Here is a 9,876-nt window from a genome sequence, read left to right as displayed (position 1 = left end):
TTAGGTGTTACAGCAGCAGCGGTGGCTGAAGGAGTGATGGTTAAGTTCTCGATCTTTTGAGTTAAAGCGTCTACTTTAGCGTTAACGCGGTCTATACCACTTACTTCGTACATTCCTCCTTTGGTTTGGGTTTTCTCTAGAGCAGCTCGTTCTCCACCCCATTGGTAATGCTTTTGTGCCATGTTCTCTATGAGTTTGTATGCTTCATCATGGGGTTTGTCCATTAATGCTCCGCCAGCAGCGGCATCTATAGTCATTTTAGTGTTATATAAGAGACCACCATAGAAAGTATGGATGATCAGCCATGGTTCGAGTCCATGATGAGGGCATATTCTAAGCATGTCCTTGTAACGTTCCCAAGCTTCGAAGAGTGATTCATTATCTTTCTGGGTAAATCCGTTGATTTGACCTCTAAGCATAGCAGTTTTGCTAGGCGGAAAGTATCTCGCTAAGAATACTCTCTTCAATTCGTCCCATGTAGTTATGGAATTAGAAGGCAGGGATTGAAGCCACGCTCTAGCTCTATCTCTCAAGGAGAAAGGAAAGAGACGTAATCGAATAGCTTCGGGACTAACGTTGTTAGCTTTGACAGTGTCGGCGTATTGCACGAACACGGATAAATGGAGATTGGGGTCGTCTACAGGGCTTCCAGAGAATTGATTCTGTTGAACAGCTTGGACCAGCGAAGGTTTCAGTTCGAAATTGTTTGCCTCAATCGCAGGTGGTGCGATACTTGAATGCGGTTCAGCGCGCAAAGGAGCGGCATAGTCTCTAAGAGGACGAATAGCACCCATCTCTAACTTCGGGATAATTTGATTGATTTGATCAGTAAAAGTCAATTCCTGATTAATAGGAATTGGTGCTACTTCGGGAAGATTGCGAGCTCGACGTTTGACGTTAATGAAACGTTCGATCTCGTTAATTCGTTGTATTAAATCTCCTCCTTGTGAATGAGTATTTGGCATACAACCGTTCAGAAAGAAAGGGAAGAATTGTCCTAGTCTCTACGGTGTAACAGTGAGTTACGATATCGACTTAAATAGTCCCCGGCAACGGCGCCAAAAACTTTATCGCGACTTTACGTGTCTATAAATCTGATGACTGCAAGTGCACAGTCGTGTCGTGTAGTTTTAAAAGATATCGAATCCACAGGGACTATGAATCGATCTACCTTTATCTAAGGTTACTATGTAAAGCTAGGGCTACTAAAATTTTGATTGTTTCTAAGGGAGAGTGATAGTGAGAAATAAAGAATATAATAAAAGACAGGTATCAGTATGTATTTCGTTTAACTTAAGGTGATCCGAAGGTCCATTGGCTTTTGCATAATTTAGTTTAAAATCTTTACTAATTCAATTGATTAAAAATCCTCGTCTCAAACTTTCGCTCTGTTGATTTAGATTACTGTCCTAATCCTAATGTACGCTTTCGCCATCCCATTAGATTTTAGAAAAGCTTTTTGGAAACAACGTAATTAATAAAATGCCCGTTTTATGAAGTTGTTATCTATTTAAATCTCCTAATCTCAAACTTTCGCTCTGTTGACTCAGAACATGCTAATATCCCTAACGTACGCTTTCGCCATCCCGCTCGGGTGTAAAAACAATTTTTGAAAATAAATAAGTTCTAATTAGTTTTAATACGCTTTCGCCATCCTTAAAACTAATGTCCTATGTCTACTATCCAGTTAAAGATCTCAAACTTTCGCTCTATTGATTTTAACCTTTGACCGTCTTAACCCCTCAAACTTTCGCTCTATTGGTTTTAAGACTTACTAATTAAATTAGACATACAGACCAAAAACAAGTGATAGTTAATAAAACATAATTAAGCCAATTTATTTCGGATCCCTACGGTTAACTTACTTTACATACCGATATCTTAATAATTTAGCCAGACATATTAATATGGTTAAACATGCATAAATCGGTTCGGTTCATAATAATAGGCATAGTAAATGGCATACAATATATCATGCAAATAAATATAAATAAAGGCGGTAAATAAAAAACCTGAATTAAATAAATGGTAATTGGATCTTCGAGTACTGAACTTCCACCACAGGTTGGCTGGATCGTTCTTCGGAATTTAAACGGACAGAAAAAATAAACAAGGAAATAAAAGCGATAAATCTAACGTAAGGCTAGATTTATAAAAAGTTCACAACAATTTCCGGTGTAGAAATCGTTGTGAGAAAATAAGCGTTTGAATGAAAGCAGAATAAAGAAATACGGTTCGCGGTACAATTTCGGCAGCACTTCGTTGGCAGGAAATCGGACCCTTGGAAGTGAGGTAGCAGGTTCTATTTATAGGAGATGTTTTGCTGTGACGCTGCGTGAAAAGAGGAAGGTTTGCAGACTGGGTGTGGAGACGTGCGTCTCCACTTTTTGGGGAGACCTCTTTGAACGACTTGAGACGTGCGTCTCAAGTGGAGAAAATCCAGGAGTAGTTGGAGACGGGCGTCTCCTCTTGGTGACGTGGCAGAAGAACGTTGGAGACGTGCGTCTCCACTTGCTGGGAAGGTTTGGGCCACGCGCCTTTGGTTCCATAGTGGGCTGAACTGTCTCTTTTGGGCCTTTTGGGTCCTAATTGCACCCCTCTTTCACTTCAACACTCCTTTTTCATCTTTTAGGCATAGATATTGGTCATTTAAGCTCCATTTTCTTTCCTTTTCGCAAATAGTCGTGATTAGAGTGTAAAACCTGAAACAAAGCAAATACTCGCGTAATATCATAATAAATTAACATAATACATGGAAAATGCTATAAATATCTATGGATTTCAAGCTAAATATACGATATAAAATCGTGTTATCAAATTCCCCCAGACTTGAACCTTTGCTTGTCCTCAAGCAAAATAATAAGATAAAGATAAATGAAACACACTTCCACCACGTCGTTCGGTTATACTCAGCTACATAGTATTCTTATTTGAAAATAATGATAATGATCCTAGCAATAAACTTATAGTAGCAACACTAAACAACTCCCAGCTTGCATACCAATCCGAATCATGCCATTATAGCTTATCTTTGACTCGTCATCATGTTTTACCCTTTTCATTCGTGCGCAATCACATTAAGCCCATTATCTCGACACGCACATAGCAGAACTTCTCATGGAGTTCTGGCATAATATGTGGTATACTCCTTAGCACTCACTTGTAGATTATGGGGAATCGGACAATAGTCCTTCCTACCAAGTTCAGTACCAGATGACTTCTGAACCAATCAACAGTGAGTTTTTAAATTCTTTGTATTTGAGATTTGCGACCGTTAGGTTAAATGATCTTGTGAGGATCACCTTACTTAGTAGGCACATTTCTTATTATGGTTAAGCACATAATTATTATTATGAGGATCATACACTTATATTCATCGACTCTCTGCGTAGTTTGTATCTAAGACGGTGCCGACTGCTAGAATAAACTACTAAGGGTTACTTCAAAAATTAAAGTCGATGGTTTTGGTATAACGGGTATTCAAATCGGTTACGCGTACTCGGGGGTTTTAGAGTGTTGGGACAATAAGGATATTGACTATATTCAGTTTCAATGCGTTGAGTGTTTGAGTAGCTTCGTATTTCTCGAACGTGTGGGGTTTGCGTTTATCGCTTAGGAGCAAAAAATTTGTTATGGCTCAAGAAAATGGAAGAAAGTGTAATAACTACGGAATTATACATATAAGACTTAAATTCCATAAATATTCTTTATTGAATTAGAAAAACATTACAAGGAAGGGAAATAACTGAAGGGAAAAATAAAACTAAAGGAAATAATAATACGACTCCCCCAGACTTAAATGATGCAGTGTCCTCAATGCATGAGAACTACTCCTCAGTGTTGCGGTGGTGAGAACTGCTTGCGCCTCTTGTACGAACACGGCGACGTCTATCAGTAGGAGAGTCATTCACACGAATGTCAAGATCATGCAAATATGTAGCAATTTCAGTGTATTGACTTTCGTTCCTAATAGCATAGTCACGGTGCTCCTGTTGCATCTCTCGGATGAGCCTAATTGTTTCAGTTTGGTTTGTCTGCATAGCTTGAACGAGTTGATCTTGGCGTAGAATAGCAACATACATGGCTTCAAGAGTGATAGGCGGAGGGTTGTTTTGAGGAGGTTGGTTGACATCAGCTTGCCCTTGGTTGAGTTCTTCTTCATTTGCATCCATAGGTTCATTAGGATGTTCTTGTTGGTTATCTTGAGGGTTGTCTTCAATAAGCCTCCAACGCTGAACATAACGGATGTTGATGCTTTCAGGGCATGGAAGGATGACATAAGGAATAAGAACTTTGTTGACGACCAAAGTGTATCGGCCATCATGGCGGGGTGAAACCAAGTGGGAGTCACGGCAGTAGGTGAGATCGAGTGACTGAGCAGGCTTCATGAGATGTGAGAGTGAGAGGAGCTCGTCACCAAGACCTTGTGGTTGTTAGATCTCGCAAAAATAGTATGCCTCAAAACACGTTGAAAATAACGTATAGCGGGGTTTTGAATGTGAGAAGCACGTAGAGCTCTCCAACCGGTAGGAATTTCGCCAGTGAGATTGAACCAAAATTCAAAAGCGAGTTCCTCCCAAGATCGACCATTGAGTTCTTGAAAGATTGAGCGGTGAGCGTTTGGTGCATGATTAAAATGCAAATATGAAGCTACGACATCTTGATCTAGAGTATATTCACGGTTGAACATCCGAAATTGGATGCTACCGGTTGAGAGTGGTTGATTAGAGGGAGTGTCGTAGTTGAAAGAACTCAAAAATTCTAAGACGAGCGGCTCATAAGTAGGGACGGGTTCGGTACAAAGATGGTGTAGGCTAGATTTAGTGAGTAAACGGGTCACACCATCAATGAGACCCAGAGTTTCTAGACACTCGGTGTTCACAAATTTTGTGGGAACAACCGAACGTTCGTAGAAGGCGACATATTTTGTTCGTTGAGCATCATTGTCGTCATCTCGGAAGATAATATTTGAAAGGTCGGGAGGTGGTCTCTCGGGACGCTCGCTACGGATGAATGAACGTGGAGGCATGCTGAGTATGAAAATGAAAAATAGAAATGGAGTGTAGAAGAATAGAGGATGGTATGAGGGTTGTGAAGAAGAAGAGTGGTGGTGGTGTGGTTTTATAGTGAGGTTTGAAAATGGTGTGGTTAATGGAGAATTAAAATGGATTAATGGTGGTGTTTGAAGTTTGAATGGAGTAGAGAATTGGGAAATGAATAGAGTTAAAGAGGTGAATGATGGAGGATGAATGAGGTTTATGGTGTTTAAATGGAATAAATAAGGGGAAGAATGAGGAAGATTGAAAGATGAATTTTGAAATTCAAATTCAAAATTCAAAATGGGAGTTGTTTAGTGTTGCTACTATAAGTTTATTGCTAGGATCATTATCATTATTTTCAAATAAGAACACTATGTAGCTGAGTATAACCGAACGACATGGTGGAAGTGTGTTTCATTTATCTTTATCTTATTATTTTGCTTGAGGACAAGCAAAGGTTCAAGTCTGGGGGAATTTGATAATACGATTTTATATCGTATATTTAGCTTGAAATCCATAGATATTTATAGCATTTTCCATTTATTATGTTAATTTATTATGATATTACGCGAGTATTTGCTTTGTTTCAGGTTTTACACTCTAATCACGACTATTTGCGAAAAGGAAAGAAAATGGAGCTTAAATGACCAATATTTATGCCTAAAAGATGAAAAAGGAGTGTTGAAGTGAAAGAGGGGTGCAATTAGGACCCAAAAGGCCCAAAAGAGACAGTTCAGCCCACTATGGAACCAAAGGCGCGTGGCCCAAACCTTCCCAGCAAGTGGAGACGCACGTCTCCAACGTTCTTCTGCCACGTCACCAAGAGGAGACGCCCGTCTCCAACTACTCCTGGATTTTCTCCACTTGAGACGCACGTCTCAAGTCGTTCAAAGAGGTCTCCCCAAAAAGTGGAGACGCACGTCTCCACACCCAGTCTGCAAACCTTCCTCTTTTCACGCAGCGTCACAGCAAAACATCTCCTATAAATAGAACCTGCTACCTCACTTCCAAGGGTCCGATTTCCTGCCAACGAAGTGCTGCCGAAATTGTACCGCGAACCGTATTTCTTTATTCTGCTTTCATTCAAACACTTATTTTCTCACAACGATTTCTACACCGGAAATTGTTGTGAACTTTTTATAAATCTAGCCTTACGTTAGATTTATCGCTTTTATTTCCTTGTTTATTTTTTCTGTCCGTTTAAATTCCGAAGAACGATCCAGCCAACCTGTGGTGGAAGTTCAGTACTCGAAGATCCAATTACCATTTATTTAATTCAGGTTTTTTATTTACCGCCTTTATTTATATTTATTTGCATGATATATTGTATGCCATTTACTATGCCTATTATTATGAACCGAACCGATTTATGCATGTTTAACCATATTAATATGTCTGGCTAAATTATTAAGATATCGGTATGTAAAGTAAGTTAACCGTAGGGATCCGAAATAAATTGGCTTAATTATGTTTTATTAACTATCACTTGTTTTTGGTCTGTATGTCTAATTTAATTAGTAAGTCTTAAAACCAATAGAGCGAAAGTTTGAGGGGTTAAGACGGTCAAAGGTTAAAATCAATAGAGCGAAAGTTTGAGATCTTTAACTGGATAGTAGACATAGGACATTAGTTTTAAGGATGGCGAAAGCGTATTAAAACTGTAATACGGTGAACTGACTTTTTATCGATCGAAATGTCGCGGTAAGCAAGAGTCGCCACCGACTTTTATTTTATCCAAACAATATTAGGAAAGGCAAAAAGAAACAGAAAAAAACCTTTTTTAAAGAAATCTAAGTTCGGCGGGTAATTTATGCAAAGGGAAGGTGTAAGGCACCCTTTACATCCATGGTTTTCCATGGGCTCTTAATTGCTTTGCTTGCTCGTTTGTTTAGAAAATGTAGATGAAAGAGATAGGGACTTTAGCTCGTAAATGAGCGTAGCCCTTTTGAAAAATTATGAGAAAGAATATAATGAAAGTTTGAGCATTGCAAGGCAATTAGGGGCAATTACCTTAAACTCAGATGATAGGTCTCTTTTTAGCCTTTCAGAATGAAAGGGTCTATCCTTGCCATAAGAGGGCAGGAAGCCTTTCGTTTGGAGGTTGAAGGGTCGTCGAAGCATCCTTTGCCATAAGACTGTCCCATGCCATAGAAGGGCAGGTAGTCTAAGGCAAGGATCAGAATAAGCCATTTTTCCGTTAGGCAACCAGAAGATACCTCAGCCATTTTCCGTAGGCAACATCCGAGGGTCGAGGTCATAATTGTGTATCGAAGGCAGCATCATTTAGGGTCGCATGACCTTTTATTATCGAGGCAGCATGGCTAAGGTATCCTCAAATTCGAGGGACATAGCTTATTCTGCAAAAACACAAAGGCAACAGGCAACAGGCAACAAGGCAACAGAGAGGTTACCCCAAAAGGGTGCGTGTGTGCAACAATCACGTGGTTAATTCAATATATTATCTTGTAAATTAGTGATTCTAGGTTAATTACAATCTTGCACTCCCTAAATTACTAACCACACAATAATATAAAGTAATAAAGGGGGCGGGAAATTGTAACCAGCGGATCCCTTATCAGGGTTTGACACAAGTAATAATAATAAAAGGCATAAAATAAAATGAGGTTTAGGTTACCAACAACGTAACTTTGGCAATCGATAAACCCTGAAAAGGAAAAAGACAAGACAGAAAACATATAGTGAGTGCATTATCAAATTCGAGGGCAAACCTCATTAACTACAAAAGAAAATAGGATAATAAATTAAAAATAGAATAGGGAGAAGGTACTTAGCTTGGCATTTGCCTGACAGGGTTGAGGGCAAGGGTTTGCCAGAAGCATCGACTCTGACCATTAGGAATGAGCAAAGAAACAAATAAGGCGTGAGTGTATGAAAGTTCTTTTAAATAAAAGACAAACCCTTAAAATAAATAAAAATTTAAATAAGGTTTAGATCAGGACTTAGCTTTGTAATAGGCGCGGCGCATTGCCGGAGTGTACCATGTCGATAACCCTGAAAAGGCATAAACAGAAAAGAAAAATTTTCAGTGTATAGAATGATCATAGTAAAAACTGATCAGGGTACAAATTGACTAGGTTTAATAGGAAAAAATAAAATCAACATAATTAATTATTGATTTTCCAACTTAATTAATTAAATAAATAAAATAATAAAAAAGTTAGAATTTCGATTAAGTTACCTAACCCTAATATATTTAAAAATAATTATAATCAATTGAATAACTTAAACAAATTAAAACATTTAAATCAAATAAAGTTAGTAATAATTAAAATAAATAACTATTTTATTTTAAGGTTTTATGTAAAAAAAATCTTTAAAACCGATTTTATTAAGAGGAGGAAAAAACATTAAAAGAGTTTTTTTTTTTTTAGTTAATAAAATAACTGTTAAAAAAAAAGAAGTAAAAGAATGAAATAAAAAAAAAAGAATAGTTAAAAAACTTAGCGTGAATATTCCTGTGTGGTAGGCTCTGAAAGTTCATGATAGACTTGCGTTCTGATGCACGTTGGATCTGAGGCTAGAGCGATCTGATGGCTGGTGTTGAGGGCTCACCATAGGCGTTCATTGACTATGCACGCTAGATCTGTAAACAAAGAAAATCAACAAAATTATACGCAAGAGGCAGGGTTAGAACCCGTGCCATTGCATATAAGAGTCTTAAGGACGCATCACTTCTCCGCTGGGCCAGTTGTCAATCGCTGTTAACAATACAATCATCACACATAATATATGAAACCCAGTTAGTTCAGAATTTTAAATGACCCGCCCGCTAGTCATCTTCCTCGTGAAGAAAAACTGCACTTTTGGGCTACGGTTTTTAAACATTGCCATAGACCTCCCATGTTGAAATCTGCAAATAATCATGGATAAACGCAACACAATAACCCAGATTCACTGTGATCAACCTTCTAAACCCAATGGAAACCTTAGTTTCGGTTAATTTTCCCTCTAATTAAAAATCCTAATTCAAAGCTCAAATAACCTAACAATGGTGAACCGTTCTAATCACAACGAAAATCAAATTAAACGCACAGAAACGATCTAAACATCAAGCCGAAAACGAATGCATAACCAAAATCCATTTATGATGCACGATGATACGTAATCGAAACAAACAAAATTCGGCAAACCGTGAATGTGAATGAAGATGATCCCGTGCGTTTCAGTTGATTGTGATGATTCCGATAGCTTCAGAATACGCCTGGGAATCTTTCCTTATGCGTAGAATCGCTTGAATCAACCTAGATCCTTGGCTGCAATCTCACTTTTTTTTCACGGTTTTTTGACTTTTTAGAATAGGATTCTCCAGCCTGCCAAAATCGTCCCCCCTGCATCTGAATATATTCCTCTTTTATAGAGGATCCATTAGGTTAACATTTTTAGAAGGAATTTGATTGATTCTTATGATTGAAATTTGATTTGGATATGATTGAATTTGATTATCCAATCTTCCTAAATTGGTCCAATTCCATTCTTAATATTTCTCCACGTTTTGACTGATCCTGAAATAGATGTGAATTGATTGAGAATAAATATATGGTCTTTTAATTACCAATTTATGATTTATTTGATTTAATTTGTATTTAAATAAATAAATCCAAGATTAAATAATAATAAAAATCATAAAATAGATAGAAAAAGGTTTATGGGCTTCTCGATTTCTATTTGCACCTAAAAACTAAAAGAAATAGAATAATATGTAAATATAATAAAATGATTTGTTAATTTTAATTAAAACTCAACTTAAATCTAAATTGAATTAAAATTATAATTGTAAGCCTAAAAAGGGGTTAGTGAACCAAAAATATTGTTAAAT

General features: G+C 37.6%; 1 non-coding gene across 1 annotated transcript; it reads left to right on the top strand.

Moving 5' to 3' along the window:
- The first annotated feature begins 312 nt into the window (after positions 1 to 312).
- LOC131638065 (small nucleolar RNA R71) lies at positions 313 to 419 on the top strand. The gene has a single exon (XR_009294582.1). It is a non-coding gene; the product is annotated as a small nucleolar RNA R71 (small nucleolar RNA).
- Positions 420 to 9,876: the final 9,457 nt, after the last annotated feature.

The sequence above is a fragment of the Vicia villosa genome, unplaced genomic scaffold (assembly GCF_029867415.1).
Source record: "Vicia villosa cultivar HV-30 ecotype Madison, WI unplaced genomic scaffold, Vvil1.0 ctg.002157F_1_1, whole genome shotgun sequence".
NCBI lineage: Eukaryota > Viridiplantae > Streptophyta > Magnoliopsida > Fabales > Fabaceae > Vicia > Vicia villosa.
This window is presented reverse-complemented; position numbering and strand designations above follow the sequence as displayed.